The sequence below is a fragment of the Sciurus carolinensis genome, chromosome 17, assembly GCF_902686445.1.
Source record: "Sciurus carolinensis chromosome 17, mSciCar1.2, whole genome shotgun sequence".
Lineage (NCBI taxonomy): Eukaryota > Metazoa > Chordata > Mammalia > Rodentia > Sciuridae > Sciurus > Sciurus carolinensis.
In genome coordinates this window covers 27,738,837-27,745,043 of record NC_062229.1, presented here as the reverse complement: position 1 = coordinate 27,745,043, position 6,207 = coordinate 27,738,837, and the positions used below count along the sequence as shown (strand labels likewise).

Sequence of the window (6,207 nt, the reverse complement as noted above, 5' to 3'; positions counted from 1 at the left end):
ACCACAGACTTGAAATATTTAAAAATATGACTCTGGGGGAGTTTCTGCCACTCAGATGATAATTTTACCTCACTTCCTTTTTATGTATGAGTAGAACACAACATTCTTTCCCCCTTTTCAGAAATCCTTTTGAAAGCTTTAGGAGAAAGAGTTTCTTGTATTAAAACAAACAGAACACATAGAGTATACATTTGAGAAGTATTCAAATACATTTTTTCAAAAGAGAGAAGGTAATAGTGGAAACAAAAAGGTAAAATATAAGTAAGATAATAATGTCTGTTTCACTTACCTCATGTACATATATGACTGCATGACTGATGTTCTACAATATGTATAATCAGAAAAATGAGAGATTACACTCCGTTTATGTATGATCTATCAAGATGTATAAATGCATTCTACTGTCATGTACAACTTATTAGAAAAAATTAAAAAATTTTTAAAATATAAATAAGATAATTCAGATACATACTGAAAAGAAATGACAGGATTTGTTCAGAATTTTAAACTTAGAATGTATGGCTCTTTAGTTCACGAAGAAGTTTCTGTTTTCCCTCAATATTCACCCATAACAAAGATTTACATAATTTAACAACTCATTTATCAGCAAAATTTGGAGAATATTTATCAGTATTTTTTACTCTTTGTGGACATAGGAAACTTGTTCAAATCGCATAGGTGTTTTGCTACTTTTTTTTGTGCCAGAGATTGAACCCAGGGGTGCTTAACCACTGAGTCCTAGACGTTTTTATTTTTTTATTTTGAGATAGGGTCTTGCTAAGTTGCTGAGGTTGACTTTGAACTTGCAATCCTCCTGTTGCGCCTCTTTTTAATGTAATAGTATATTGTGAATATCTGCCTGACGTTTAATATGCTATGTCACATTTATCAGAGAGTGGTTGCATAATATATCCTTCATATTAGTCAGGATAGGCCAGGCTATGCTGCAGTATAAGCAATCCCAGACGCTGCTTAGTTTTCACTCAGGTTGCATGACAGAATGCTGCTGCTCTCTGTCACTGTTAGCATTAGCATTTCTAGATCCAGGCTTATGACACAATCATACCTAAAACACTCTGGTCAATGTGGTAGGGTGAACAGAGTTTTTGAAGGTCTAGCCCTGATAATTAAACTCTTGTATGGGAATGGATTCATGTACTTTGCTTACAATTAATTGGCCAGAATAGGCTGCATGACTGCACCCAACCTGAATGGGCCAGGAAATACAATCTTGTCCTGTGCTGGAAAGGAGAACTGATCAGATATATTCAGCATGCCTTCAGCAGATGAATGGGTAAAGAAAACATGGTATATATGCACAATGGAATATTACTCAGCCTTAAAGAAGAATAAAATTATGGCATTTGCAGGTAAATGAATAGAGCCAGACAATATCATGCTAAGCAAAAAAAGTCAAACCCAAAAAACCAAAGGCTGAATGTTTTCTCGGATAAGCAGATGCTGATCCATAATGGGGCAGGGGTAGGGAAGAACGAAGAAACTTTGGATTGGACTGAGAGGAGTGAGGGGAGGGGAGGAGGTGTGGGTGGGAAGGATGGTAGAATGAGATGGATATTATTACACTATATACATAAGCATGATCATACGGCTGGTGTTACTCTACACCATGTACAGCCAGAGGAATGAGAAGCTGTGCTCCATTTGTGTACAATGTGTCAAAATGCATTCTACTGTCAGGTATAACCAATTAGAACAAATTAAAAATGAAAAGAAATATTCAGCATGACTACTACATAGAAATGAACTGGAATTTGTTGAACCAATCCCTTATATTGAGTTATTTATGACATTTCTGATTTCTATTTGTGATAATTATTGTCTTCATAAATAAATCTTTGCTCAGGAATTAATTCTCTTCTTGCCAGTGAAATTACTAGATCAATGTGCATACATATTTTATTTTATTTTTTTTATCTTTTTTTATTTCTAAGACATATTTTTTTTCTTGTAAACAAATGGGATACATGTTTCTCTGTTGGTACATGGCGTAAAGGCATACCATTTGTGTAATCATACATTTACATAGGGTAATGTTGTTTGATTCATTCTGTCATTTTTTCCCTTCCCCCCACCCCTCCCACCCCTCTTTTCCCTCTATACAGTCCTTCCTTCCTCCATTCTTGCCCCCCTCCCTAACCCTAACTCTAACCCTAACACTAACCCCTCCCACCCCCCATTATGTGTCATCATCCACTTATTAGCGATGTCATTCGTCCTTTGGTTTTTTGAGATTGGCTTATCTCACTTAGCATGATATTCTCCAGTTTCATCCATTTGCCTGCAAATGCCATAATTTTATCATTCTTTATGGCTGAGTAATATTCCATTGTGTGTGTGTGTGTGTATATATATATATATATATATATATATATATATATATATATACCACAGTTTCTTTATCCATTTATCAATTGAAGGACATCTAGGTTGGTTCCACAATCTGGCTATTGTGAACTGAGCAGCTATGAACATTGATGTTGCTGTATCTCTGTAGTATGCTGATTTTAAGTCCTTTGGGTATAGGCCAAGGAGTGGGATAGCTGAGTCAAATTGTGGTTCCATTCCAAGTTTTCTAAGGAGTCTCCACACTGCTTTCCAGAGAGGCTGCACTAATTTGAAGCCCCACCAGCAATGTATGAGTGTACCTTTCTCCCCACATTCTCTCCAACACCTATTGTTGCTTGTATTCTTGATAATCGCCATTCTAATTGGGGTGAGATGGAATCTTAGGGTGGTTTTGACTTGCATTTCTCTTATTACTAGAGATGTTGAACATTTTTCCATATGTTTGTTGATTGCATACATATTTTAAAATTCACATTAACAAATTTCACTGGAGAAATGTTTTATTCATTCACAGCCGCGTAGTTATCACACCTGCTATCCTAGTCCCAAGACTCAAAACTTAAGGACTTTAGAAAAACTCCCCAAGAAAGACTCTGACCTTCACTGATACCTCATCAATCTGAATTTGAGTGTTTCAGAGCTACATCCTGTCTGTTGGTTCAAACTTTAAGAGAAGATCTTTTTTTGCTCTACTCAGGAAAGACAAAATTGTGGGATGCAGGGTTCTTAGGGCACAGCACCTCCCTGCCCCTGGACACTGTGGGTCATGCTCTTGCCTTCTGGAGTGGGGTGCTCTAAAGAGGAGGGCGCAAACCTTTGTCCTTTGTGATTTGACCCTCTTGTTTGAAGATTTTGCCTTGATTGGATAAAAATGCCCATCAATTTGTTAATCACATGATATCACAAGTGACTCCCCACTTATTTGGGAACATCCTGAAAACGTTGCCTCCTTTTACTCACAAACTGACACGTGGAATTTGCATGTGTCTTCCTCTCTCTTCTGGTTTGTCTCCACCACTGCCTGCAGAGCTGCCTGGAGAGGCCTCCTGAGGGCCCATCATTAGTGATATGTGACTGTGCCTTTGCTCCTAAAGCACATTCTCCCGGGACACTTGCCTCTCCTCAGAAACACACATGCAGAACTCAATTTTTGTGATGCTTGCCTATTTATACAACACTTGCCTGATTTTGTTTTGAGGCTAACTAATTCCTCTATCTATTGGAGGCAGCATAATGAATCAGAAATCACTATGACTGGGGACACGGATTGACACAAACAGTAAATGCATGACAGCCCTCAGTACATGAGCTCCACGGGTGGATTAAGTGAGGACAGAATGAGCAAGTCTCGGGGAGCTTCATCACAGAGATTTGTCCCATTGCTGTCTGGGCACCTGTGGACATCAGTTACCAAGGCCTGTGAATTGATGGGTAAGACCTCCACCCACCCCTGGGGAGTTTTTTTCTTTTTCCACATACAGGGAATCCAGGCACATTTCCCTTCAGTTGTAGGTATAAGGAATATGCCTTTGTTCTAACAAAACCGAGGCGGGATGAAGCTCCTTTTAAAACTTTTCTTTTCTTTTCTTTTTTTTTTTTTGTCACTGTTCAAGGTTTATTTGATATTTCAGTGGGTACGACACGTGGATAGCTGGTTGCATTGTTCATTTGTAGATCTTTCTTTTTGCATTATGTGGAAATGTACATCACGAATACAGATAATACACAAAATAAAATCCTTTAGAACAGTTATATGCAAGACATACAATATTGGATTTAACATTGGATCCCAGGATGTGACTGAAAAAAAAAATAAAAAGTTGGACCAGATTATGGTTGATGAAGTTATATATCACACATCTGGTTTGAAGGGCAACTGGAGCCTGTGCAATATTGGCAGTGGTATCTCAGACATAGTGGAACTATTTTACTGTTTTACACTGTTTTAGACTACACAAGTTAAGCACCATCCAGCGTCAGGATATCTGTAGGGTTTTATAAGCCATTCCTATTTCTAACTTTAGGAAATTGATGTTTTTCCCAGGCCATCTGCTTTATTCACAGATCAGATAAAAAGGACAACATGCACAATCTCCAACTAAAATCCTATTGTATCCTAGACAGTGGAGTGGTATGACATTAGAAGCGTTTAAAATTTTAGCTCTTTCTGGATCCCCCAAAGTGTATCCACATTCTTTTTCAAATGTGCCTCTTCCTCAGGAATCAAATTCACCTTCACAACATCCGAGATTGCATTTTGTCCCAAGATGTAAGGCAAACTTAGAAAAACATCATCCTTTATTCCATAGAGACCCTTAATCATGGTGGAAATTGGATACCCCCGCCTAAGGTTCTTGATTATACTTTCTGCCAAATATGTCACAGACATTCCAGTGGCCCAGGGTGTATGCCTTTTAGTTTGATCACCTCATAAGCGCTGTCAACCACCTGCTTATGAACCTCTTTCCCATGTTCTTTATCTGCATCAGTGCCTAAATCTGGGAGCAGATTCATCAAGGAGATACCAGCAACATTCACTCCACTCCACACAGGTACACTAGAGTCTCCATGGCCCCCAAAGGACCCATCCATGACAGCTTAATGGGTGAACTCCCAGCTTTTCCCCCATCAGGTAATGGAACCAGGCTGAATCTAGATTGCAACCACTTCCAATAACACGGTTTTTGGGAAAGCCACTTATCTTCCAAGCCACATAGGTCAAGATATCCACTGGTTTGGAAACAACAAGCAACTTGCTGTGTGGGCTGTATTTTACAACATTAGAAATGATGAATTTAAAGATGTTCACATTACTCTGGACCAAATTGAGATGGCTTTCTCCCTCTTGCTGACATGCCCCAGCTGTGATAATAACGAGCTTGGAGTTTGCAGTCACACTATAGTCTTTGACAGAGAGGATTTTTGTTGTTCTAAGGAAAAGCCTGCCATGCTGGAGATCCATCATCTCTCCCTTCAATTTATCTTCCATGACATCAACAAGAGCAAGTTCATCTGCCAAGTCCTTCATTAAGATACTGATGGCACAGGCCATGCCCACAGCACCAACCCCAACACTTATAATCTTATTCTGGGGGTCCTCTTCTTCCTTAAGAAGATTCACAATCAGCTGATCCTTGAGACTTGCCATCTTGGATTTGGAACCAAAAGGAATTGGGAGTGCACGTTGAGAAGGCGTCGGGGGCGTGCAGCAATGGAATCCGTACTCAGCAGCAGCGTCTCCAGCACTCAGGGCTGGGCGCAGGAGGGGCCTTCTAAAACTTTTCTTTCCAAAGAAGTGTGGGTCCATATATGATGAAAGAAATATCTGTATTGTAGACATTTTGAAAAATACAAAAAAGCATCCAAGAGAACAACAATCAGTCATAACTCTTCTAAAGATGACAGCTTTTGGGTTTTTGCACATACTTTAAAATAAATATATATGCTAGATGTATAAAAGTGTGATTGTATTGATATGAAGTTATACATATTGCTTGTTTCCTTTCACACACCTGAGGTTTTGTTTCTAGAACCTGATTTATTTTTTCTAAAGTAAAATGTCCTCTCTCTGTCTTCTCAGCCCTTTGATCAGAAGCACTACTCCAGTGGTTTGGCATGTATTCATATAGGTATTTTCTATGTTTATACAGATATGAAAAATAAATATATCTGGAGGCATATATCCTTTTCCAAACAATAAATGGAGTTATGTTCCATGTATTGTTTATTTTTATTCACTTAACAATGTACCCACTTCCTCATTCAATAATTACTTTTTTATTGATGCCGTCGCTATGCCACCTCCTCAGGACACAGAAAGGCACTCCATCTCATTTTGAA

At 38.6% G+C, this 6,207-nt stretch overlaps 1 pseudogene; it reads right to left on the bottom strand.

Annotated features, from left to right (window-relative positions):
* Positions 1-4,516: 4,516 nt before the first annotated feature.
* LOC124969059 (L-lactate dehydrogenase A chain-like) lies at positions 4,517-5,533 on the bottom strand (annotated as a pseudogene).
* Positions 5,534-6,207: the final 674 nt, after the last annotated feature.